Source organism: Indicator indicator, chromosome 1, assembly GCF_027791375.1.
Source record: "Indicator indicator isolate 239-I01 chromosome 1, UM_Iind_1.1, whole genome shotgun sequence".
Lineage (NCBI taxonomy): Eukaryota > Metazoa > Chordata > Aves > Piciformes > Indicatoridae > Indicator > Indicator indicator.
In genome coordinates, this window is record NC_072010.1 from 34332992 (window position 1) to 34357156 (window position 24165).

General features: G+C 41.2%; 1 protein-coding gene across 1 annotated transcript in view; it reads left to right on the plus strand.

The window, feature by feature from the left end:
• Positions 1 to 7811: 7811 nt before the first annotated feature.
• Positions 7812 to 24165, plus strand: part of ELF1 (E74 like ETS transcription factor 1) — a 68391-nt gene continuing 52037 nt past the window's right edge. The window contains exon 1 of the mRNA XM_054400468.1: positions 7812 to 7851. The gene's annotated coding sequence lies outside the window, so the exon portion shown is untranslated. The remainder of the gene's footprint in view (positions 7852 to 24165) is intronic.

Consider the following 24165-nt stretch of genomic DNA (forward strand, 5'->3'; position numbering starts at 1 on the left):
TGCTTGATGGTAGAGGGAGTAGAAATCATTCCATGCTGGCTAGTGGGATGTTTTGCAGAGCACAAGTGTCTTTAAAGCTAATGGACCCACAGCAAAGGCAGGACAAAATGGGTTCTAAGGCTGTATAAACATATGTACTGAAATGCTAAACTGGCAGCATTAGACTAAAGCAATAACATAAATATATATATATAGTACTTTGAAAGCAACATTGAGAATACTGAGGTTTTATGATAGATTACTTGAGGAGAATATTGAGCTCAATGAGAGAGCTTTCTCAATTAAATGAGTGAAGAATCACATCTGTGAAACCATATCAGCCATGATGTCCTCTTATTCTCTTAGCCTTTAGCTCCTGATTTGTTTTCAGGACTCCCTAAATCACAGTCAAGAAAGATGTTTCCTGGGAGGCTTTTTGAAAACGTCATAGTGGCAGTAATCCCCTCAAACTGAGCCTCTATGAATATGTGAAATAGTATCTTCTAGCATATGTCTGACTGCTGTACCTTGTTTTTATGGGCAAACAACAATAGTTGAGGTGACAGTCTGGATTTTTGACATAATCCACAGGATTGTAATCTTACAGGATTTGCTGGTAGGACAGTTCACCTGGCCAAAGTAGAGATGCAAGACAGTTCTTTGTGCAACCTGAAATGTAGCTGAGGGATTGGTGGCCAGTTCACCTCCTTGCAGTGCTGAGCTTCCTGACACGCCTGCTTTTTGTGTCCTGCAGTCTTTATTTTTACCTCTCTTCTCCATGGTTTATGAATTCACCGATTGGTTATTGTAACATGTATTTGGATAGGTAAAGCTGCTACTAAACGTATTGATTGTTTCCTGAACAAGCAAGTAATTGAGTCGTCTTTCTAGCTAACTGTTCTTTAACAGCCAGTTCTCTACCTGAATGAGTCATTGACATTAGTTTACTTTTTTTCCAGAACTTAGTTGTTTTTTTTCTACTACCTCTTCAAGTTAGCACTTTTATTGTTTTCCATTAATTAGGGCAGATGGAAGAGCAGTAATAAACACACTTTCCTTTTCATTCACATCCTAAGCAGTGTAAAAATACACTGTTACATTCTCAGAAGCATCTAAAATACCTGTGGAACTCTAGCTCAACATTTTTCTAAAAGATATGTTTATCTGGATTTCCTTTAATTCCTTAAATTTGGCCTGCATTCATAGAGAGACTTGGCACAAGTGTGCATGGTAGCCAGTATGACCTGCCTAGAGTGGCAGGACTGAAAGGATAACAAAAATCGGAAGAGAAGCAAACATTTTCACATTTGTTTGGAGCAGTGGATAAAACTTGTAGCAACCACCCCAACATGTACGTGTGCTAGACATTATTTGTTACTGTCTAAAACACAAATGTGAATAAATAATTCCTGGTACTTCTTCAAGATATCAACAATAATTTCCTGTAGCATGGCTGACTTCTTGAGATTGTGCAGTCTCCACAACCTAGCTCTATTCTTAAAAAAAAAAAAAAAAAGAAAAAGAAAAAAAAAAATGCAAGCAGCTGCAAAAGTACAGCTTTGGGTCCAGATCTCTCTAGCAAAGGGCGGTGTCTGGCTGTTCTCCCTCAGGAGAGGGTTTGATGGAGAACATTATGATCCCTCCCCCTATCCTCTCACTCTGTATAAAGGCCAAACAAGAACAGTAATAGTTACGCTGCTGTGCTGTAACTTACGTGCATATCTGTGTGCTTGTCTCTGGCTGTAATAAATACTTCGTCTGTGGTTAATGGCATTCCTTGCACAGAAACTTCTGCAGATCTCAGCTTCATTCTTTATTTGATTTTTATACTGATAAATATAGATGTAAAAAATCCAGTGTAAACACTGGGTTGGTTTTTTGGTGGGGTTGGTTTGTTTGTTTGTTTGTTTGAGTTTGTTTTCCTTCTTCCCAGTATGTATTTATTATTCATGAATGTGTTGCAACATCCAAAAATGTAGTGAGTGACTCAGAGAATAAGAGGAAAAATACAGTTATAGCTTTTTAGTGAGGATTCCTCAGCCAACCAGAGTGTCCCAGTTAAAAATCCACTGTTTGACTATGTAAAACCGACCCAATGCCTACTTCTATGTCTCTTCTGTTTGTATTTGCAACATAGTTTTACTTGGTATATATATGTCTGTTCATTTATTTGCCTGAGTGTTTTATTTCTGTTTTATACTGGGGATTACAGCATTATGACTTCAAAACCAAACCAAAACCCACAGAACAACGTGTTTACAAATAGTTCTGGATTTATTTGTGTGTGTGTAAAAAAAGGAAAAGAGCAAAGGCTAAGCTTATGGCTATTGATGTAGTAACATTTTTAATAGTTTGAGATGGAGCTTGTATTCTTAAAAATATTATCCTTGCAAGGAATCCAAAGCAAGTATAACCATCCTGTGAAAGCAACACAGCTCTGAAGGAGTGTAATAGTGGGGGGCATCTGAAGCTTACCTTGTGGGATGATGTTCAGTGCTGGTCTGCTTCAAGTATCAACACTGAATTTCTTTCTGGAAAGATAATTTTTAATTCTTGGAAAATCTTGGAAAATTTTCTTTCATGCATACACTTGAATTTTAGCATTATTTATCAATTTCCCTTCCTGCCGAGTATCCCCTCACCTTTGTGTCTTTCTTGCACAATAGCAGGAAAACTCCTACTTGCTTAAAAGCTTCGTTTTACAAATCCATAGAAATGGATAAGTGACCAAATACTTGTCTTTCACTCCAGGTGTGTGCTCAGGCAATCATTCCCGTGTGAAAGCGAAGGTTTCAATGTAGTCTTACTGCAGTCAGGACTGCATAGCCTTGTACGATCTTAAAGTGTATCTTTAGAGACTTTTCAGGGCTGATGCCCATACTCTGTGAGAATTTTGGATAAAAACATCCTATCATTATACCTTTGCTATTTCTCTTGGGCTATCCAGTATTATTACCATACATAAAAAAGAGGTCTTTTTGGCTTTGTTGTAAATACACGGTAATAAGATGTTCTGTACATACAATAACATTACCTTTACATTTACTACACTGTCTTCTGCCTTGTTTAAAAAAAACTTGTTCCTGTCTTTTCAAGCAGTAAGCTGCTCTAGAGGAAAAAATACCCATCCAGATAGTTAGCCATTTATTGGCATAAAATCATACATTTCTCTGCCTGTTTACTTCCCAGTAATTGCCTTATTTGTTAGGGGGCCTGTACTGGAATGGGATCTAGAGATGGTATGTAAAGATGTTAGGGATGTTGGTCTCTTTTGATCAGTTTAGTGACTGAACAAAGAACTTGGAAGTGGCAAATTATAAATGATCTGGGTTTCAGGATGCAGGAGACTTAACTGCCTGTCTCAATGTGGTTAGTGATAACATTAGGTGAGGGACAATGATTTCTTCTGTCTGTTACCTGAGAAAAAACAGGTTACCACACATGTATTTTCAATATTTGCAGATCATGGTTTTAGTTTTTTCTGTTTTGTGATTTTTTGAGGGGTCTAAAGTGCAACAAGAGAAGAAGTATGGGGTATAAATTTGTCCTGTCTTTATCTGCATTTCTCTCTGTGACTGCCTCAGAACTGTAAAGCGTAACTTTTGTCACACATACTCGCAGGTGTATTTATAGGCATTTAAATGACTTTCAATGCACTTTCCAGAATAAATGGGCAAGAAGCATGCAGAGGGAGGGTGTAACCAAAGTAGCTGAGGTTTGAAAGCTGGGGGTTAAGCAGCACCTCCGTTCTTTTTACCTGTAGCATCCCCCAAGTAACATGCCTTGAGGTTTGTTGTAGCTGTTTATTTGTTTGTTTTCCTAGCTGTTTTGCAATCATGCGAGTCTTACAGTGGAAAATTTACCTTAGTGCTGGCCCAGTCTGGTAGTTTGTTATCATCCACAGAGGAAGGTCCTATGTCCTTTACTGGCACTGCTCACTGCAGCCTTCCTGAGCTGTTTCAAGAGCAGCCAGTGCTGCCCACATGCCTCAGTCAGCTTTCTGCCACAATGATGTGTTTAATGGGATCAATGAAAGGTCTGGCAGGTACTGGTGTGAAGAGAGGATGGGGAGAGAAAAGTGGAGTGAGGTTGTTAGAAAAACACCAGAGAAAAGCTGGAGTCTGCAGCTTCTGGCAGAGTGTATCAGAGATTATCCTGTGTTAGAGTTGTATTTACTACCTGGATTTTTGCAATTCTTTCCCTCAGAAGCTTGTTTCTCAGTAAAAAGGAGGATGTAACCACATTTTAAACCGTTCTCAGAAATACTGAGAGGTATTACTTCTCCGCAGAAGCAAACCCATAACAAAAGGAGGAAGGAAGGAACTTAGTGAGGAAAAGTGGCTCTATAAGTAGATATTCCTAGAGGCTTGTCACGTCTGGGATGTGACCTAGGAATACCTTAGTGGTGATCCAAGTAGAGTTTGTGCAAGGCTGTACAAGGTCAGGGGTTTGTAGCTGTGTGGGATGTTGCTGTGCTGCTGGCAAAGGCTGCCACCTTGCCACATCTGCCTTCACTAGGAAACACTGGAGGCAAACCTTGAAGCATAAAATGACTAAGGTTAAAGCTGCCTGGTGCTTGGCTGTGAATCCATTTCATTTCAAACACCTCTCTTGTTGCTTTGTCTACCAAGGCATAATTTCTGAAGGCTTGGGAGTTTCCTGACCACAGACTTGCGAAAGACTGTCTTGTGTATTTTGAAAGAAGATGACATTTACTATCTGAAGGATTCTAATTAAACACAGGAGGGCTAGCATGGCTTCCCTCCCAGGTTTTGAAATGAGTAGTAGCCTGTTCATATGCCCTTTTTTACTGCCACCTTTCCTTTCCTGCAATTCATCTAAAGTTCAGAAGACCAGCACAGTGAAAACGTATACTGTTTTGTCCCAAATTCATTGTACTCTACCTTCAGCCTATACTCACCATGCACCAAAAAAGCCATCACTGAACCAAACCTTTAAATGGAAAATTAAGAACTGTTAGCTGCACAGGTTATACTCCAAGAATCTTAAACCCTGGGTTCCCTATTTGTCCTTTGAGATGTTTTTTTAATTACTTCTCTGAAAATACAAGATGTTTGTAGACAGCAAAACAGTCCTCTTAAAAATATAACAAGCATATGGTCTGAATTAGTGATTAAATTACTAAATAACACAATGATGACAACTTTTTTATACCTATGTCCTGTAGCATACATTACCTTTGGAGATAAGAGTAAATTACCTTCTAATCTCCTGATGCAGTTTCTCCATATGTAAATATTTAGGTCGTTATGCATCTGGCAGTATTAGAAACCCACAATAATTTCAGTCTGTGTTTCATGTGGCACCTACCACAGTGTGAGGTGCTAATCCACAAATCCAAAGTACTGGGACAGCAACAGCATGGTAGATACATGTTATATTAAAATGTTGTGGCAGTGCTACTACTGTTTCTTGGTGTTGTGTACAAGGAGAAAAGAAGGTGCAGGACTTTGGATGCTTACTTAAGACTTGGGTGAAGGCTGGCTTGACTGTTGTCCTTCCATAGACACACTATGTGATTTTGGGTCTGTCCTTTGCTCAGGTGTTCTTTCCTGCCATGCTTCTTAATGGTATTTATTTCCTTCCTACAGCGATGCCTGAGATTAAATATGTTGCAAATCTTGAGATACTTGATCTTACAAAAACAGATACAAAATGGAAGTTCCTTAGGTTAGATTTTTATCTAGTTTTGAGCTGGAGTCTGATGAAGGCCCTGAATCTATGTGAATTGACTGTATGAGCCTGAGCTGAGAGCAGGCTAGTGGGATCTCCTTTTGCAACAGTGGAGAGGAGTTAGAGCTTCCGAAGATGCTCTATGAATTGCACCACAGGTTCCCACATAAATGGGAGCTTGCTAGGCTTCTCGTGTGTGTGTGTATATATATATGTATGTATATCTTATATAACATAACAGAAAAATAAAAGACAAAGAGCTTTTAAATCTTAAGTTTTTGCTCCTCCCCAACCCCTTTTGGCCCATTTCTATGAGACTAAAAATGTATCTGTCTTTCAGCAGCAGCATACCTCCAGAATCTATGTCTCTGGTCTGTCCTTGCACAGCTTCAGAGCCTCATGCTGTTCCTTGGACTAGCAGGCTGCAGTGGTCCCCTATTGTGCCTCCTGAGTAAGCAACCCAGCCCACTCCATTCTCTGAATTTGTAGATCTGTGTCTTTCAAAGCCAATCGAGAAGGAGGAACAGTGAAATGAAAAGTGGCTTCTTCAACATCATGTGTGAGGCCAGGAGAAGCAGCAGCTGCATTCAGGTCTCTGCCACCCCTGCCACTGTGCAGCCTCTCTGCTGCACTTCTTCCCTCAGGGTGTAATTTGGCATGCATTTCTTGAGGAGCCAAGGCCAATGGCAGCATGAAAATTGTATCATGCATTATTTATTTATTTGTTCAGCCTTGACTTTTCTGCTGAGGGGTTCCACCCTCTGTGTTGAGCTGTGTGGCTGCACAAATATTTGCACTGGGACACAGTGGGGGGAATAGCTTGGTGCAAGGAGCAGGTAGTCAGGATGGAGCAGTGGGCTAAAGCTGTTTAAATTGGCTTAAGCGATGCTGTTGGTCAGTGTCTAGCTATGTCTTGGGCAACTGATGATCTAAGTTTCAGAGAAGCTCATCCCAGCAATGGGCAAGGTCACTTCTTTAGCTGAAATTATAATTAGCAAGAAATCTGATACAGTTCAAGGAACGAACATCCACCTGCATTCTGTTTTGCTAAATATGTTTACATTTGACATATGCTTTTTAAAAAAATACTGCTTCCAGATTTAACTTAGAAACGGCAGAATGTTTGTATAGCTTGTGCTCACACATCACTACGAAATGATTTTTCAGTGTAGCTGATTGTCCAGATAGGACTGTGTTGGTTTTGTTTTTTTCCCTGTAAAACATAACTGTTAGACTTTCTTTAATAATTAAAATGTTATTCTCCCTGTGCCTGTGTTACAGTTTCCTTGTAACCTCTGTGCACCTGGGTCAGATTTCTCCCTTGAAAGCCCCATGATTTCCAAAGGGTTTTGCAGCACAGGAAACAAATACTTTAGATGTAAGATAGGATTAGAATTGAGTTGTTGGAGAGAAGGGAAATGTATCTGTTGTGAGAAGTGGAAAATATATAGTGATTAGAATAACATTGGTGTGTTTCCTCCAGTTGGTCTTTTTTTTTCATCCAAGAAATTCAAATGAGGATGTATTTTGAAAAGAGGTGTAGCAAAGCTATTTTATTAGCGACTTAATTGATATATTTACTCTGTAAGTCATGAAAAACATGCTGCTGCTTTTCTTAGATCTTCCACTAAAGCAGGCTACAAAATAAAATGATAAAATACATCTAATAATATTGTACTTGAATACCTGCTCTTTAAACAATTAACTGGGAACCAGTTTTGCCTTTGAGTGCCATGCAGGTATTCTAGGGATTGAATTACTTGGAAATAAAACCAAAATTTTATTCTCTGTTATTAAACATAACTAGTAGTTAGAGATATTCATGTCTATAAAACAATGAGTTTTGCTCAGCAAATCACTTGTGAGACTACTGTTTAATTATTACTAGGAGGGTTAACAACAGCTGCACTTAAATTGTATTTGGAATTATTTAAATTTGTTTGTTAGAAGTGGCATCAGGTTTTTAACTCGCATCTTCCCTGCTTGTTGCATGGTCACTTACTTGCTTTCTTTTCTCTTTTGCATCCCAGCTCCTTGCTCTGCAGTTGCAACCTCTTGTCTGCACGGGCTTGGGTCTTTCTACTGTATCTTCCCTTATGGCCATTCTGCTACTTTGGACTCCATTCTTCTGGAAATTAGTGAAAAACTAATGCGTGTGCCAGCCTGTGAACAGAGCATGTATGTATCCTTCCCACTAAAACACGGTAGAAGTAATTCTGACCTTGCCTTCTGTGCCATGTTTGTATGATTACATTTTGTCAGGCCTTTTCAGTTTGCCCAGTGAGTTTGTAGAGCTCGTATGAAGGGCTTAGGTTGCCTTATCTGTATGCCAGTTGGCTTTCAGCGTGTTACTTATTAGGCACAACAGTTCCTGAGTGTAAGGAGCACATGGGAAATTTACTGGGGATCTTAGAGAGCCCTGGCTCTGGAGTGAAATGTGTTGACTGCATGGTAAGCAAATTCCCTGAGTGATTTTGGACCTTCTAAGTTTTACTTTTTTTCTGGTGCTAATCAGTTTAGCAGAAACAAAATGGTGTTGGTAGAAAATACCAGATGTTCTAAAGAAATGTGTTTATTTATTACTTAGGAAGTAGAATGGGGCTCCGAGATGTGGGTGCTCTGACGTGGGCTGCCTCAGTCTCCAGGGCGGTGGAGAGGGTATGCAGGTGGAGCTGCCGCTATGAGCTGGGTAAGCTGGGAGAGCAAACCACGCTTGCCCACGCTGGGCACACGAGGGAAGGCGAAGTGGGGCGCGAAGCCGGCCAGCCCCACTCCGTCCGCCGAGCTGCCCCATCCCCAGGCACCCTGTCAGTATAGCCCGGGGAGGAAACGGGGCCGCCGCCACCTGCGGGCCGGGCTCGGCGGGGCGCTGGCCGCCGCCCGGGGCGTGTCGTGTCGAGCGGAGCCGCGTCGAGCCGAGCCGCCCGGCCCCGCGGTGACTCACCGGCCGGGGCCCGGGCACCACTTCCCCCTCTCGACAGGAGCCATTTTAGCTGCACGAAGCTGCGGGGCGGCCGGGGTGGCGCCGCGGGCCCCGCGGTGAGGCGGTACGTGCTCCCCGGGGAGGGAAGGGCGGGCGGCCGGGTCAGGGGACACGCGGTTTGCCTGGGGCTGCTGGCCTCTGCCGCTTCGACGTGCTGACCGCGCCTGGAGACGCTCTTGGTTATCAGGGGAAGATTGGGGGGAGAAAAGGGAACTTCTGGGAAAGTGCAACACCGGGGCGCGCTTGGAAGAAAAAAAAAAAAAAAAAAAAGAACTGAGTGGACAGTAAAGCGACGTTTCGGGGCAGCAGCGCCGTGAGCTGCCAGTAGCTGTGAGCGTGTTGCTCTGGGCAAAGGGCACTGCGGCCGCCGCTGTGCTTCTCCCAACAGTACAGTTCATAGAGTTTGTAGGTTTGCTGGGTTTTTTCTGTTTTTGCTGCGTTTGATAATTTCGTTGACTTTGAAGCATGTGGAGATGTCAGGCAGGCTTCTGACCTGACCCCTTCAGCCGCCTCTTAGCTGACTGTATGATAAACGAATTTTATTTATTCCGAATTTATTTAGTTAGTTAGTTGGACCTCGCTGGCGTATAGCAAGCAAGGTCCAAAACGGTTTGGGCAGCCACGATCAGCACTGTGACTTTGAGCACCTTCGCTCTGCCGCTGCCGTTCACCCGGTGTGGTCCCGAGCGACTTTAAAATGGCAGGTTTGTCGTTTCAAAGATGGATTGCTCTCTGCGCCCGTGACTTTAAACTGCGGTTTTGTTTCTGCTGAAACAAACTCATTCAGCGGTAGCTGCCACAGTGTCATTTTAAAATAGAGGGAGTTAAATTGTTTTGTGCAGAATAAATGGACAAGTACTCACCTTTCCTGCAAATGATTAAGAAACGACAGTAATGGGAATGGTGTACACGGCAGAGGGACAGACCAATTATAAAATGGGCTTAGTGGTAGCTGTAATGGGAGAAGAAAATCCTGGAGGTAATTGTGGTGCGTCAAATTGCTTTTTAAACTTTCAGTGACTGAAAACCACCTCAATTCTTCTAATTACGTACTTCTGAAGTCTAGCACAATGTTTTTAGAACAGTGAGTGTTTCTACAATCTTAATAGCTGAACAGAAACACAAAGTAAAATCTTTAGGAGTTTGAGTATGTAACCTTGGAACTTAACATTTCAGTCTTTCAGTTGAGAAAAAAAGTTGAACACCTTACTGAAAATAAAATGACAGGGAGCTCAAACTGTTGTGCACAGGGGAATACTTTCCACTTTCGTTTACAGTATGGAGCCTGTGTCTGAGAAGTATAATGGAGTCTTGCTTAATACTGAAATTGGTTGCAGGGGAGGGAGAGAGGGAGGCAACCATTAATTAAATGGTCATATTCTGGATGAGGCTGTCTGGTCTCTTCAGCCTTTCCAGTGTTGCATCTTCCCTCTGCATCTTATCGTATGGTGCATTTTTACGACCTTTTCATTTTGTGTTTTGCTTTTTTTTCTTTCTCAAATCAACAGTTTTTTCAAGTGTTTGGGAGATGTATTTGGTGCATTGTTTCACATAGAAAAATATGCAGAAGGAATGATAAAAGTACAGAGCAACTACTTGGAAAAAAGTGTTTCCAGTTAGCGATAGGAGTTTTTCATTACTGAAAAATGCTTTAAGGTAGTTGCATCTCCCTTTTCTAACGTAGGGCTGAGGGAACAACTACCTGCCATACTTGCAGCTGGCAGAGCACAAGCCTCCCTTTCCTTACCACTTTCTTCACCCTCTCTCTGCTGTACCTGACCCTGTTGAGACATCAAGCCTTAAAAATTTGAGTTAGGTCCCAGGTTGACTCTCAGGCTGCAGCTGCTTAGCTTGGGCAGAATACTTTTTGTGTGCTAAAGGGTAAGTAGCTGCTGCTGCTTTCTCTTGAGCAGCACTTACGGATGAGCAGTTCCTCTTCAAAGTCCAAGCTGCCACGTTTAGGCTCTCTTGCTGCTGTGTAAGGACTATGCCAGGGCTACAGAAGCATCCGGGGTACAGTGGTAGAGCTAGAAAAAAGTTATTTGAAAGTCTTCCAAGCCTTATGGATGATAGCTTGGACAGATCTTCTAGAAGGCAGAGAAGTAGATTATTTTTGGTTGTTTTTTATAGTTGAAGCCTGCATTTGTCTCCAGCAACAGCAACAAATCTTTTCTTTTTTCCCCTCACCCTAAGGCAGGGATCTTTCAGTTTGGATTGAGTTTGTGGTTGTTGAGAAATGAGCCATGGGAGTGTGGTACCATTAGATACCATTTAGCTTGAACGTTATTTCCAGACTCATGCTTTTACAAAAGCGCTTGTTTTCTGATCTGCTCTTTTTTTTTTTTTTTTTTTTTCAATCCATTGAATATTAGAATTGCCAAATCTGTGATCTTGGCACTCAAATGAGAAAAACAAGAAGTAGTAAATGTCCACATTTGAAGAATGTTGTTGGCCTCGTATAGTCTGATGTTTCAGTATTGCTGCAAACTTGTACTTCAGTGGTATGTGTTACTCTTTGGACGTGTACTAAAAAATAAAATACCTGAGGTGTGTAAGTGTACATTCTCTCTGTTTTCAGCACAGCTATATTCAGGGGAGGGGATGGCACTAGGACTGTGTGTGGAGCTGATAGACTGTGTAAGAAAAACAAAGGATTTGGAGATGCTTTCATCTTCAAACCAGTTTTCACTTCTTGCAGGTATTAGCAAAAGCTCCTCAGATTTTGCTTGCAGGCTTTGTAGTTTTCACTGACAGTTTTGTTAACTTGATGGAGTTTTGTTGGGTGTGCGAGGAGCAGCAAGGACTTTCCCCTACTGAAGTGATTCAGCACAGGAGTGGCAGGAGGTGAAGTTCATGTTTCCAGCCTTGGTTTCAATCTGCTCTTTAAAGCAATGAAACTTTGCTACCATACACGAGTAATTTACTGTGCTTATCCTTTTAATGCCACTGATGTGCTTTAGAGATTATTTGCTTCCTTAAATCCTACTTAAATGGTGCTTTCTTAAATCTTACTTACATGTTCCTTCACAGATAAAGTAGCTAACAGAGACTATACATACTAAAATTTGAAGTCTTTTGCTTATCAAAAGTCCACAGCAGCCATGTGAAAGCCTCTAGACATTCTCACTCTCCTGACCTGACAGCGCTAATCTGTATAGAGGTAAAAGCGATTTATTCTCTAATATAGGCCTGTTTTGTGGCAAAACTTCCCACTGTGTCAGCCTTTGTGCTGAAAGGATCCCATTAGATAGGGACTAAAGTTTATGCATTCCTACCTTGATGTGATGTGCTTTAGGCCTGAATTACCCACTAGCTCTTTAGTGATGAATCAAATGGCTAGATCCCAGGTCATTTATTTGTCCTTAATGAGATCAGTCATCTTGGGTCACGTGTGTACTAGGTTCAGGTTTGAATGTGAAAATGGTAGGCGTTTTGTTAGCCTGGAAAGAGCCTACAATTCTTAAGTTTGCATGTAAAAAATTTGCCTGTATTGAGGGAAAAATATTATCGTTAAGATAATTTTCTAGGATTAGGAATACTAAATACATAGGTTGGAGACTGTGGGAAAGGGTTGTTTTTAGATGGATTGAATGTCAGTGTCTGGTTCTATAATTAGACTTTTTAGTCTATTTCTAGAGCACCCTGTATTTAACTCATCGTCAGCATTTCTGTGTGAATACACCAAGTATTTATTTTGAGGCAAATGTTTCGTGTTTCTCGAGTGACTACCGTTAGTGTACCAACGGTCTCGTCGCTTTGTTTGCAAGTTCCTTCCGCATTTGCCTCACTTACCTTCTTGCGTGGTAGTGGTTTGACTTCTTAAGTGGGTTCAGTATAAATGTCATCCCACACAAGACTTGAGTTTCAGAATTGGAAGTGGGGGGATGCACTTGGTTGATTCACATTGTTGTCTGCTGTTGAGAGAAAGAAACATTAATATCTGCTGTGGCTGCGTATACTGTTTTGTCATACCCTGTCCCGTTTCATGGGATCTTTGAAACAATTAATAATGCTGACAGGTCAGGCAAAAGCTACCTTGCTTTTATGGGCTTTGTGTCAAGTCACTTCTGCAGTTCTCCAGTTCCTGGCTATCTTGGTGTTAATTCAGTTTTATATTGCAGCTGGGAGAGAAGCAGCAAAATGTGATTGTGAAACTACAGTTACAACTTGTGATACCCAAGGCTGACCACTGTCAGAAGATTAATGTTTAACTTGCTCTTCCAACCAGACTCAATTTCAAGTTAAAAGCAAGTTGAGAAGGAGCTGGTTAGTTTTTTCCTCTTTGTGCATGCTATGTGTGCTGCAATAGATAATTTTGGAGCTAACAAGAATAGTTTCCCAAGGATGTGATGACATGGTTTGTTTTTAGTGGATACTGTCTTTCTGACCAGAAGATGAACCTCATAGGAAAAGCTTTCATGAGAACTGTATCTCGAAGGCACCAGGGCTTGTATGTTGCCTGCTGGAAGCAAAATGTTGCCTGACAGTAGCCTTAGGGGTGGTGGTGATGTTATCCACGCATGTTGTCTCGGTATGTATGTTGCTTTGTATTGTTATTTCTGTCCCCTTCTCTAGAGCCCCTGTTTAACGGTCTCTCCTATGTAGCTTTTCAAGCTTTGTCACAGTGCCTGTAAATTAAGCATGTGAACAAGAGTATTTGGTAGCAAGAAAGTAATTGCAAAGCTTACATGCTGTGGAGCACGAAGGGTGTCAAACCCACACAAATTGCAAGATTTTACTTCTTTATCTTCCAGGGCCTCCAAACCATCTTGTTGAGAGATCTGTGAGTACAACGAGGGCATCCAGGTGCCCTTGGTGGTGTTCTACTGAGAGGCTGCCTGTTTTTATTGAAAAAAACCCAACCAATTTTTGTTTATTTCAAAAAGAGAAAAGAAGGAACTGTAGAGAGGAAGTGTCTGTTTGGGGGCTTTCTTTCTTTACAGAGGTGGTTTAGACATATGAATGAAAATGAAACTTTCTATGTTGAGAAATAGTCTCAAGTTTGCTAGGGATGGCTTGTGGGATTTTTAAATATACCGATCCTTTTCTGTTAAAGTGTATTTCTTTTAGTGTCAGCCAAAACAACTATGAAATAAATTGCTTTTGATGCAATAAGTGAAATACAAGGGCTGCAATACAGAAACCCATTAATTTAGACCATTTAATAACAGGCTATGGATGGATTTATTGACAAGAAGACCAAGAAGAAAGTTACTACTGGTAGAACTTTTTTCTAAATATGCACTTCTGAAAGATGTGTGTCTAATTATGAATGCTTGACGTAATACAACGTTCTACCATTTGTCTTTATAAAAAGCCAATTGTCTTTTAATATGTCCTTCACCTGAGGTGTAGCCAGTGGTACTGGACTAGAAGTAATTCCCAGCAGTAAGTAATTTTGGAAAACTTTTGCCAGACTACAAGATAAGAGCTTAGTCTTGCAATTGTTTTGTTTAAAAATAATAGGGATATTTGCAGATAAGGTTTAACACTTTGGAAACCACATAGTTAGAAAGGGTACATTCCGTGTCTACATTCTGATGTTGGTAACGCTTAATGCTTCTCTTGAGGGTGCCCTGTGTTCAGGTGGACTTAGGAAGCATTTTATTAATTTGTACTGTCAGGTTCTGTTAACAAAATAGCTGTGAGGACATTTTATTGATAAAATGTGATTTTAAAATGTGCACATTCAAGGGGAGAAGTGGTAGCAGGTATTAGCTGTGAATAGCTAGCTGGATAAAATAGCTCTTGCCCTGAGAAGAGACCCAGAACCACTAATCCATACATGCTACGCAAATGCAGCATATCTGGGAGAAAAAAATAAGAACATCAGTGGGAAGTTTTGTGGGAAGTTGTTGCCTTACATGAGGATTGCTGTATAGGGTGAAATCGGCAGGAAAAGATAACTGTGGAGAAAGCATCCTTTTGACAAGAGTCTGCCTTAGAAGAACCTGTTAGGCCGTCTGCTGTGAACAAGCATAGCATTTAATAGCTAGATGGAAGAATGATGGTAGTGCTTCAATGCTGTCTTAAATATCTCCACACACCCATGTGCTTACCCAGCTTACGCGCACGCTGAAGATGCTTCAGCCTCACCCAGCTGCTCATTTTCGCTCTTAACTGAGGGCAGCATGCATAAGCACCCCAGTTGCTTGGCGGCATATCCCATTAAACCCACATGGCAGTGGTTTACATGGATATACCCTGAAGCACAGAAAGAGAGGTTTGGATCGAGCAAGTTTTCCACAGATAATGAACTTTCCTGGAGGTGACGGGTTGTAAATCCTTGAATGGCTTATTTAGCATCTGCCCAGGCCCTTAGCTTGCCTGTAGTTTCTTGGCTCAACAGTAAGCTGCACTAGTTGAGCTAAACTTGTAATTTAAACTCTAGACATACGCTTTTTGTGAGTGTACAAGCTTGCATCAGCTGAATCAAGTAAAAATGTACCCTCAGTGAGATTTAGAGGTGGGCATGGTTGTTCCTAGATGTTTAAGTGGCAGGCACACTCATCCAGCTACCTCAGTGCTGTTCAAGGAGTGGCACCCTCATTTTAACTCATTGACAACACGGGGCTTTTCCTAGTGCTTAATTGCCCTCCCCTCCCATCTGCAGTCCAAACTGTTTGTGTGAGCAGCTCCTTGTCTGGTTCAGCAAATGAGCTAAGTTGACAACTCAGGTGTCCTCACCATGGGAAGCTGCAGAGCATGACTGAACCAGGTTAGGAATTGATTTCGGAGTGGCTGAGCTGTGGAGTTCTTAAGAGCTGGGGTTGAGAAATAAGGGGGTGGATGAAGTAGCACATTTGTCTTTGCCATGCCCAAAGTGTCAGTGAACTAATAATTAGGACAACTAACTTTTTTCTGCATATCACATCTAAATTCTATCAGCTTGTTTTCCAAGCGAGTTGTCTAATAAATTAGAATTTGCCCAGAATTATGTAGAGGCATAAGTCTCGATAATATGGAAGGAAAACATGTTTGTTTTTACATTTGGGAACTTGCAAGTAACAGCTTTTGGTGGAGGGAGAAGCTTTGGGCTTTTTGTTCTTTTTCCTTCTGGGAGAAGAAGGGGAGGGAAATGCAGGGATGAGAATCACACCACTGCATCTTTTTGAAAGAATGTTAACTTCTTGCTTTGTATAAAAATATTCTAGTTATTCCTGTCTACTAGATCGGGTTATTCAAATGAATCAGTGACCTTTGTTCTGAGCCTGAAACAATACAAGAGGAAAGCAGGTGTTTGGGAAGATTAAACCTCTTACTTTATGATATGTTCAGATAGCACTGAAGCTCTAAGGATGCCATATTCTTGCTGAGACAAAAGTAAGAACAAGCAAGAATTTTAAAAGTTGATTATGGTCAGTTGCCAAGAGCAGTGCTGTGATAAATTATTAACTCATTGCACTGTACTGCCTTGTAGTGCAAATAGAACAGCTGGTTATTGTGCTCTGCTTTGGTAAGTCAACACTGTAAAAAAATTCCTTGGTTATCTGGAAAATATCTTCTTTGGGGTGTTTCTTAAAGGGGTGCTGTAGGATTAGAATTAATTTTCCTCTCTGTTGAAGCTGGTTGAAAAAAAGAGGGAATCTGTGAAGGCAGATTGTTTCTTGCTGTCCTGAGAGCGTGGTCGGTGATTGTCAGTCAGCTCAGTTTCCTTTTTGCTCCTCTCTCTGTCGGATGCTTCCATGAGGTGTGATCCCTCCTACCTCCCCAGAAAGCGCATCAGTAGCAAGGCAGTTAGGTTACTAGTTGCAGAGGCATGAAACAAGTTGACTCATAGCTGTTCTGCAGGAAAAGCAGTTCTGTGGAGACCACTCCTCCCGTTACCTGTAGTTGAGCTGGAGGAAGAAATGCAGGGGACAGGCTGTTCAAAGCGTGTGCCTTGCTGGTGGAATAAATGATCAGTTTTATAGGAACTGAGACATCCTGATTTTTGTTTTGCTTTTATAAATATAAATACCACATTTATTTAATTTTTTTTGCTTAAAATACACAAAGCCTGAAAACTTAGATGATCTTAAGGTGCCTCAAGATAATTTATAAAGTACCCCCATGCCTTATTCTAGTCCTATCCTTGTGTTACATTAAATTTTTTTGCTAATTTAATAGTGCATAATCAATGTAAGAGAGACGGCTGTGCTTTTAAATGCAACTTTTTGATGTTACGCATAGAAGTAGTAAAATAGGAATGCACTGAAAATACATAGATATGAGAATTTTGAAATGTTTGCTGTAATAAAATCCTTAGCTTATTAGCAGAACACAGATGAACATTCAGGGTTAAAAAGAATATCCAGTTTGAGAGTAAACCACTTCTGGATCAGTGTCAGCATCTGCCACCCTGGTTTTCTTAGGAAAACATTGAATCCTGCCAGTACATGTTGCAAGATATGACCAACGTGACTTACAAACTAAGAAGCAGATCTACAAAATGCTGTTGGCTACATAGTATTGTTGGAATCTGAGATGGAAAATACTATTTTTTTTTTGGTTTTTTCCCCCCTCAGTTCTCTTCTTTTTGCTAGTCCACTAAAATTTAGTAATGTTCAGATCATGCTACAAGGCTTTTTGTTCAGAAAGGCCTTTGAGCAACCATTGCTTTGTATCTTTTTTTTTTTTAATTTGTTGTCTGCTTGGGATTACTTGAGTATTTGTCAAAGATGGGACTTGGTTTTTAAGTGAACATCAGAAATGGTGCAGAAATGAGCTTCTGCCACAAGTTCTTCCATAGGCTTTCTGTTAGTGTCTGATGGGTCCTGGTCTAGGGCTTTCATTACAACTTTCAAGGCATGAAAGGATCAGACGCCCAGGGATATAGAGGGATGTAGTCTTATCTTTTGAAGCACTAGACAGCTGCAGTTTTCTGGGATTACCCAGGTGGTCAAAAAGCTCAGATGGGAGCACATGAAAGTTGGGGACAAAGCATACTCTGTTGGAGGAACCTAGTTACATTACAGGTTTCTGGTTATAAGTGAGGAGAGTTTGGAGCCTGGTCATTTTCCAGAAATACAGACCACAGACTTTGAGATGGCTGTTCTACTAACAGTGCCAGTCACCATGTGAAGGCATTTTTATTCCAAACTATTCTGGGGTGGAGAGTACCTTAGGAGGGAGAGCACTTAACGATGGAGAGCCTCAGTTTCATAAAGGATAAAACTTGCCAGAATGTCCATGAAATCCAATGAAGACTTTTTTTACTATTTTTAATTTTATGCAGAAAAGTTCCTAGATTATAGCAGTACGTGACAGTGTTAATCTACTAGCTATCTACCACTTGATGCATTTCCCAACTTAATTGCATGCTTGAAATGTCGTCTGTTTCTTTAATTGGAAGCCCTGCAGATACAACTCAAAATTGGTTTTCCTCAGTATTATACCACCATTTAGCCACTGGTGGAGGAAGGATGTGAGGCCATATTAATTTCTCATCCTACCTGGAAGTATAGTTTGTAGGCTGGCTAAGGAGAACAAGTTTTCTGGCAGATGATATTATGGGGCAATCTAAGACTGAGCAGAAAACTATTTCGAGAGGGGCTTAGTATAGCATGTTGCTTCACGTATAAATAACATAGAAGTTACAGCTGTGCTGAAGCTTCTGCTTTTCATTGGATTTTTGCTTTGTCCAGCAGTTGGTTCCTTGCTTACTTAAGATATATTAATTCTTGTGCTTATCCTGCTGGTATTAATGCTTCCTCAGCATTTTAATTTTGTTGTAGACTAGCATGTTACTCCAGGTATTAGTGTTTAAAAGTCCCTGTAGGTCATCTAACCTGTCCCCTTTTCTATGACAGGGTGGTCCTGTTAAGTAGACATGCTGGCGCTGTATTTGGCAGTGTGGTTTCTACCATTGGCTGTGGTTAATTTCTGAAGGTTTCTACTTGTTTGCTTGTTCATCTCTTAAGTGTAGCAACTTGGCTTCTTGGTGATGTACAAGTCCATTTGAGGAAGGCCAGAGTCTAAAACGTCCAGAGCTAGCTTGCATGTTGTCCTGGGCACTGTTAGATAAGAATGTGCCACCAGTGTTATACCCTGCTTTGGTGGTCTTCTGGGGCACGTTTCAATACACTTGGCTTGATTACTCTTTATCCATCCAGTTGGATGGCTTTTCGCGCGTGGGCTTACGTTTGTTTGTTTTTTTTTTTTCTTTATTTTAGACGATGTCACAGAGTTTCTCCCGACCATGGGAGGCCGTGGCCCATGCAGAAAGACAGGCATGCTTGGTGACAAGCTTGTTGGGGGAGACATGGCTGTGCAGGCAGGAAACAGTCGTCACTGGCTCCTGGTATCTTTGGCTGTGCTTCCTGTCAGTTAAACCACAAGCAGGGGAGCAGATTCACCCAGAGATGTCGACTCTGCTGTTTGCCCCAGACTGCTACTGTCTTCTCAAGAGTGTACTCATACCTGTATGCCTTTGACTCTATCTGTACAAGACCCTTCTCTGAGACTATTCCTGAGAGTGAAGACCAGAATTTAATTCAAAGAAAGCAGTACTTGAACTCCTGAAGCATGAACTGTAAGAGAGTAACCATAGGTGTTATACTAATGCAGGCAGATCTGAGGTCCAGTGTTTCTTTTTCGACTGCTACCAGTCTAGGAGGTTTTTAAAAGCATACGAGAAATGGACAGATTCGGTATCAGGTCGTGCAGTGTCATGAATATTGTTCTGAGCAGCTAATTGCCACATTACTTGGCCCAGCGAGTTATTATTGTAGTTATTAATTTTTTTCCATATTAACCCACTTGTGGATCTATGTGTTTCTGAGGCAGCTCTGGCTTTCAGTTAAAGTTGTTACAAGTGCGCAGGAAAAGCACATAAAACCTTCTGTTGTAAAAGATGTCATGTTTTTTAAGTAGGTCTTGTGATTTCTGAAGATATTCATGCTATTTATTAATAGTTAATTTATTGAAGCTTGAACTCTAATAATATCTACCCCATCATCAGATTTTAGAGAACTGAGTACTCTGCACATCAAAATTACATTAGAACTGAAACTCTGTGGATTCATTTCAGCCTTTTTGCCAGATACAATGCTCTTTTCTTCCTCATGTGACAGCATAACTCCCAGAATTTTTTTTTTTTCCCTTGGACTGTTTGTTCACTGACTAGCCAGCATCAAGTAGGGGTGTCTGCTGCATGAGAAAACGTTTCATAACTACATGTTCTTTAAAATAGAGGCTCTCAGCCTGAGGAACAGTGAGATTGGATGGGTGAGGGCTTTGGGGTTGTTATGGTTTCTTTTGTTTGCTTGTGTTTTTAATTCTTTCTGTCTGCATTTGGGTTATGAAGCACCATGCATGGCACCCTATGTTGAGAGATGGGGAGGAGACGGTTCTGCATTTTGCAGAAGAGCTGCTTTTGGAGAGGCAGGAGCAGCTTGTAGCTGTTGGTAGTGCCTTGACCCCCAGGAAGCATCTTCTGGTCCACATGGGTTTCTGCAGGACCAGGAACCTTTACCACAAAGGCAAAACTGCATTTTGCTTCTGTGAAAGGCATTAGCTCTTATGTTTCTGACACAGCTGCATTTCCAGTTTTGAGCAATGTTTTTTTCAGTATGCTCTTGTTTGAGATAGGAAAGGTAGAAATGGGGCACAAACCTCTGGGGGAAACACATAGTAAAAACCTTCAAGAAATTCTGCCTGAATTCTATGGAGTCTTGAAAAAAAGCATAGTAATGTTTTTTGTGTTTTGTTTTGTTTTGTTTTTTACCCACCCACATTTCTAATATTGCTTTATTGTATCTGTGATACAATCTGCTTTATTGTATCAGAGCAGACCACATTTGGATGGAAAGTGACTTTGGGGAAGTAGATCAAATGTTAGGTAACAGAAAAGAAGAAAAAGGAGGCTGGGGGTTAAGTGAACGGATGGATTAGATACTGTGTAAAGCAACCTTTCCTTGCATTACCTTGTTCATGATATAGATATGTTCCATTTTAACCTCTGCTTTCTCTTGTTTTATCTTGTTGGTTTTTTCCTCCTAACTCTGTACAAGTTGAATGTCATGCTAGGAGACCGAAGTGTTAGATGACAGGTATTTTATCTCTATCTTCTATGATAATTTGCAAATTTTTTTAACAGAGCTGATGTCTCTTGAGGAGATTCTTGCAGGATGAGGCTGGAAAGGTTGGAGTGCTTGCTTCAGCCACACCATATACCTGTTTTCTCAGAAAAGTAAATGAAAATGGTCAAAGGGGTGGAACACCTCTCCTGTGAAAAAAGGCTGAGAGATTTTGGGACAGCCTGGAGAAGAGAAGGCTCTGGGGAGACCTTATTGTGTCTTTTCAGTATATAGAGGCGGCTTTTAAGAAAGACTGAGAGAGATTTCCCCAAGATCTGTAGTGACAGGACAAGGAGCAGAAGTTTTAAACTGAACGTGAGTAGGTTTAGGTTGGACCTAAGGAGGATATTTTTTATATTGAGGGTTGGGAGACACTGGCACAGGTTGCCTGGAGAAGTTCTGGGTGCCCCATCATTGGAAGCATTTAAAGTCATGTTGAGCAGGGCTTTCAGCAACTCGATCTACTTGAAGACATCTCTGCCCTTGGCATGGGGTGTTGTACTAGATGGTCTTTAAAAGGTCTCTGCCAACACAAAGCATTCTTACAGTGCTGTGAATTACTGGATTAATTTGTGATAATTTAGGTGAGTCAGACAAGTCACTCAAGGAGGGACCTTAATTAGCCTGTGTTGCTTGCCTATAATCAGTGGAGAAAAATCAGAAGATGTAGCCTACCTTTCCTCTCATTGACTATGGGGGAGACTTTGAACAGCCAAAATCCTTAAAGAGATGTTTCAGGCTCTTAGAATTAATCTGAATTTAGAGGACTTGAATTTTGATTTTTTTCAGGAAAAATCTTAATTCTGTGGGTTAAGTGGAAAAAGCTATCATAGGAGAGAATCTTTCCTGGTGGTAGAGCTGTGTGGATGCATGTCTGCCGAAGCCTTCTCACCTGTATAACACTTTCAGGGTTTCTCTTTTGGGAGGCACAGGTGGACTTGTGCAACAGCCCTGTTCAGACAGCAGCTGAGAGAGAAGGCAAGTGTATATGTGTACATATGTTTTCATGTAGATGTTTGCCTCTGTGAATAAGAACGTGGGATATGGGGGTGCCTTTGCCTGTGTATCAAGCTTCAAAGGTCATCAAAGAGTGGTCATCTCCTGAGCTAACAAGCTGTGTATCAAAGTCTTTATGAGCATAATAGCTGTATTCTTCATTCTGTGGAGCTGAGCAGAAGTAAAAAGAGGTCTCTAGGTTTGTGAGCCAGTTGCTGTGATGAGATTGTGCTGCTTTCTCTTGCAGGATGAGAGTGAGTTTGGCACACAGCTTGGTCCAAGATGACCAAGCAGTTTTGTGTTCTCCCCTTTTTCCCTGCTTCCCTCAGCAGCTGAGGCATCATGCTGGCTCATGGAGCCCTGCAGTAGGGACTGTGGCTGGATGGCACATGTATGGGTGCAGCAGCCACTTCTGATGCCTGATTTAGTTCTGCACAAAACATGGGAACCTGAAGGATGAAATGAGGAGGAGGTGAAGCTTTAATTTCTCTATATCTGCTTTGTAGGGGTGCTGAGGCTTTCCAGAATAGGTCCTGTAGGTCTCTTCATGTGACACTTGTAAATTCTGTGTTTAGTTCATTAGCTGTGTCTCCCAGGAGCAGGTGTGTGCTCCTCTGAGAGTGACTTAGCCTTCAGTGTGGACATTTCCTCATATGTTACAAAATGAGAAATACTGGCCTGTCCAGACACTGTCTTCCCTGGAGGGATCTTTGTGGACCCTACTTGTCCTTCTAGAAGAGAAATGGTTTTTCTTTTTTATATTAATCTTGTTGGTGTTTAACTCTTGTTTCAGCATCTTTTGAGATTCTACGGTGGGAATTGTTAGTCTAGCAACAAATCAGGAGATAATTTATATTCTCTCAACAGCCAAGTTCACTAGTCAAAAATTCCCCAGACAAATAGTCTGCCTTCTTAATCCCACTCCATGCAAATACTTCAGAACATAACATTTAACCAACACTGATATGTAAGAAGAAAAATTTACAAATGGCATGGGAATATTAGTTTCTGTCTTATCCTACACAGCTGCAAGTTAATTATATTTATTATTGGAATTATGCTAAACATCATGAGGCACACACATTTTCAGAATAGATTGTGTTATAGACTGCATTAAATTGGCATCTTAAAAAGAATTATTTAACTCTTAATTATGGCTTGAGTGAATGTTCTTCTTTGCTGTAACTGTGTAAGCCATCTCTCAGCTTGCAGAGGTTTTAAGGAATTTTTTTTAGATGTAGTATTCTCTGTTTCTTTACCTAAGATTTTTTTTTTTTCTGCAGACTTTTAAGTGAGTCAGTTATATGACATCCTGGGTAGATGTCCAGTATAACAGAATTGCCTGTGCTCTTCATACTGTTAATGCTCCTTCTCCAGTTTAGGCAGTCTCCAACAGATGGAGACGGATTTAACCCATCAGCAGCTTTTGGGGAAAGGTAACACTGAACAAGTAGGTGAAGGCTGTTGTTTATAAAAAGGCAGCTTATTGGCTCAGGAGGTGACCACTCTTCCTATGCAGTTTTTAAAGGCATAGGCATCACCATATACCATTCCTTGGACTTGGGGGTATTGGTGGATGAAAAACTGGACATGAACTGGCAGTATGCTCTCACATCCCAGAAAGCCAGCCATATCCTGGGCTACATCAAAAGAAGCATGGCCAGCAGGTCAAAGGAAGTGATTCTTCTCTGCTCTACTCTGGCAAGGCCTCATGTGGAGTACAGCTCTGGGGCCTCCAGCATAAGGAGGACATGGACATGTTGGAGCCAGTCCAGAGGAGGGCAGGAAGGTGATCAGAATGCTGGAGCACCTCTCCTTTGAAGAAATGCTGAGAGTTGGGATTGTTCAGCCTGAAGAAGACAAGGCTCTGAGGATACCTTATTGCAGCCTTGCAGTACTTAAAGGGGACAAATTTTTGAGCAGGACCTGTTGCAATAAGTGAAATGATTTTAAACTTAGATGGGAGATTTAGACTATCTGTAAGGAAGAAGTATTCTATGATGAGGATAGTGAAACACTGGAGCAGGTTGCCCAGACAGGTGGTAAATGCCTCAGTTCTGGAAACATTCAAGGTCAGGCTGGATGAGACTCTGAATGACCTAATCTAGTTGAAGATGTCCCTGCTTATTGCAAGAAGGCTGGAACTAGATGACCTTAAAAGATGCCTTCCAACACAAAGTATTCTGTGATTTTATGGTAATCAAGGGTTACGGTTAGGCCAGCCTAATGGCTGATGATCTCCCTTCCCAAAGGAGAAGAGAAAGGAAATAAGGGAGAGAGACTTGCGGATTGGAAAAGAAAACTGTAATTTTAATTAAAACAATAACAATGAAATGAAACATATACAAGACCAATACTGAACTGAAACCTCACTCTTGGAGCTAAGTCCCCATCACCACTGATGCTGTGGGCAAGCACTGGGGAAGTCCCAGACTGGATTACGTGGCAGACAGG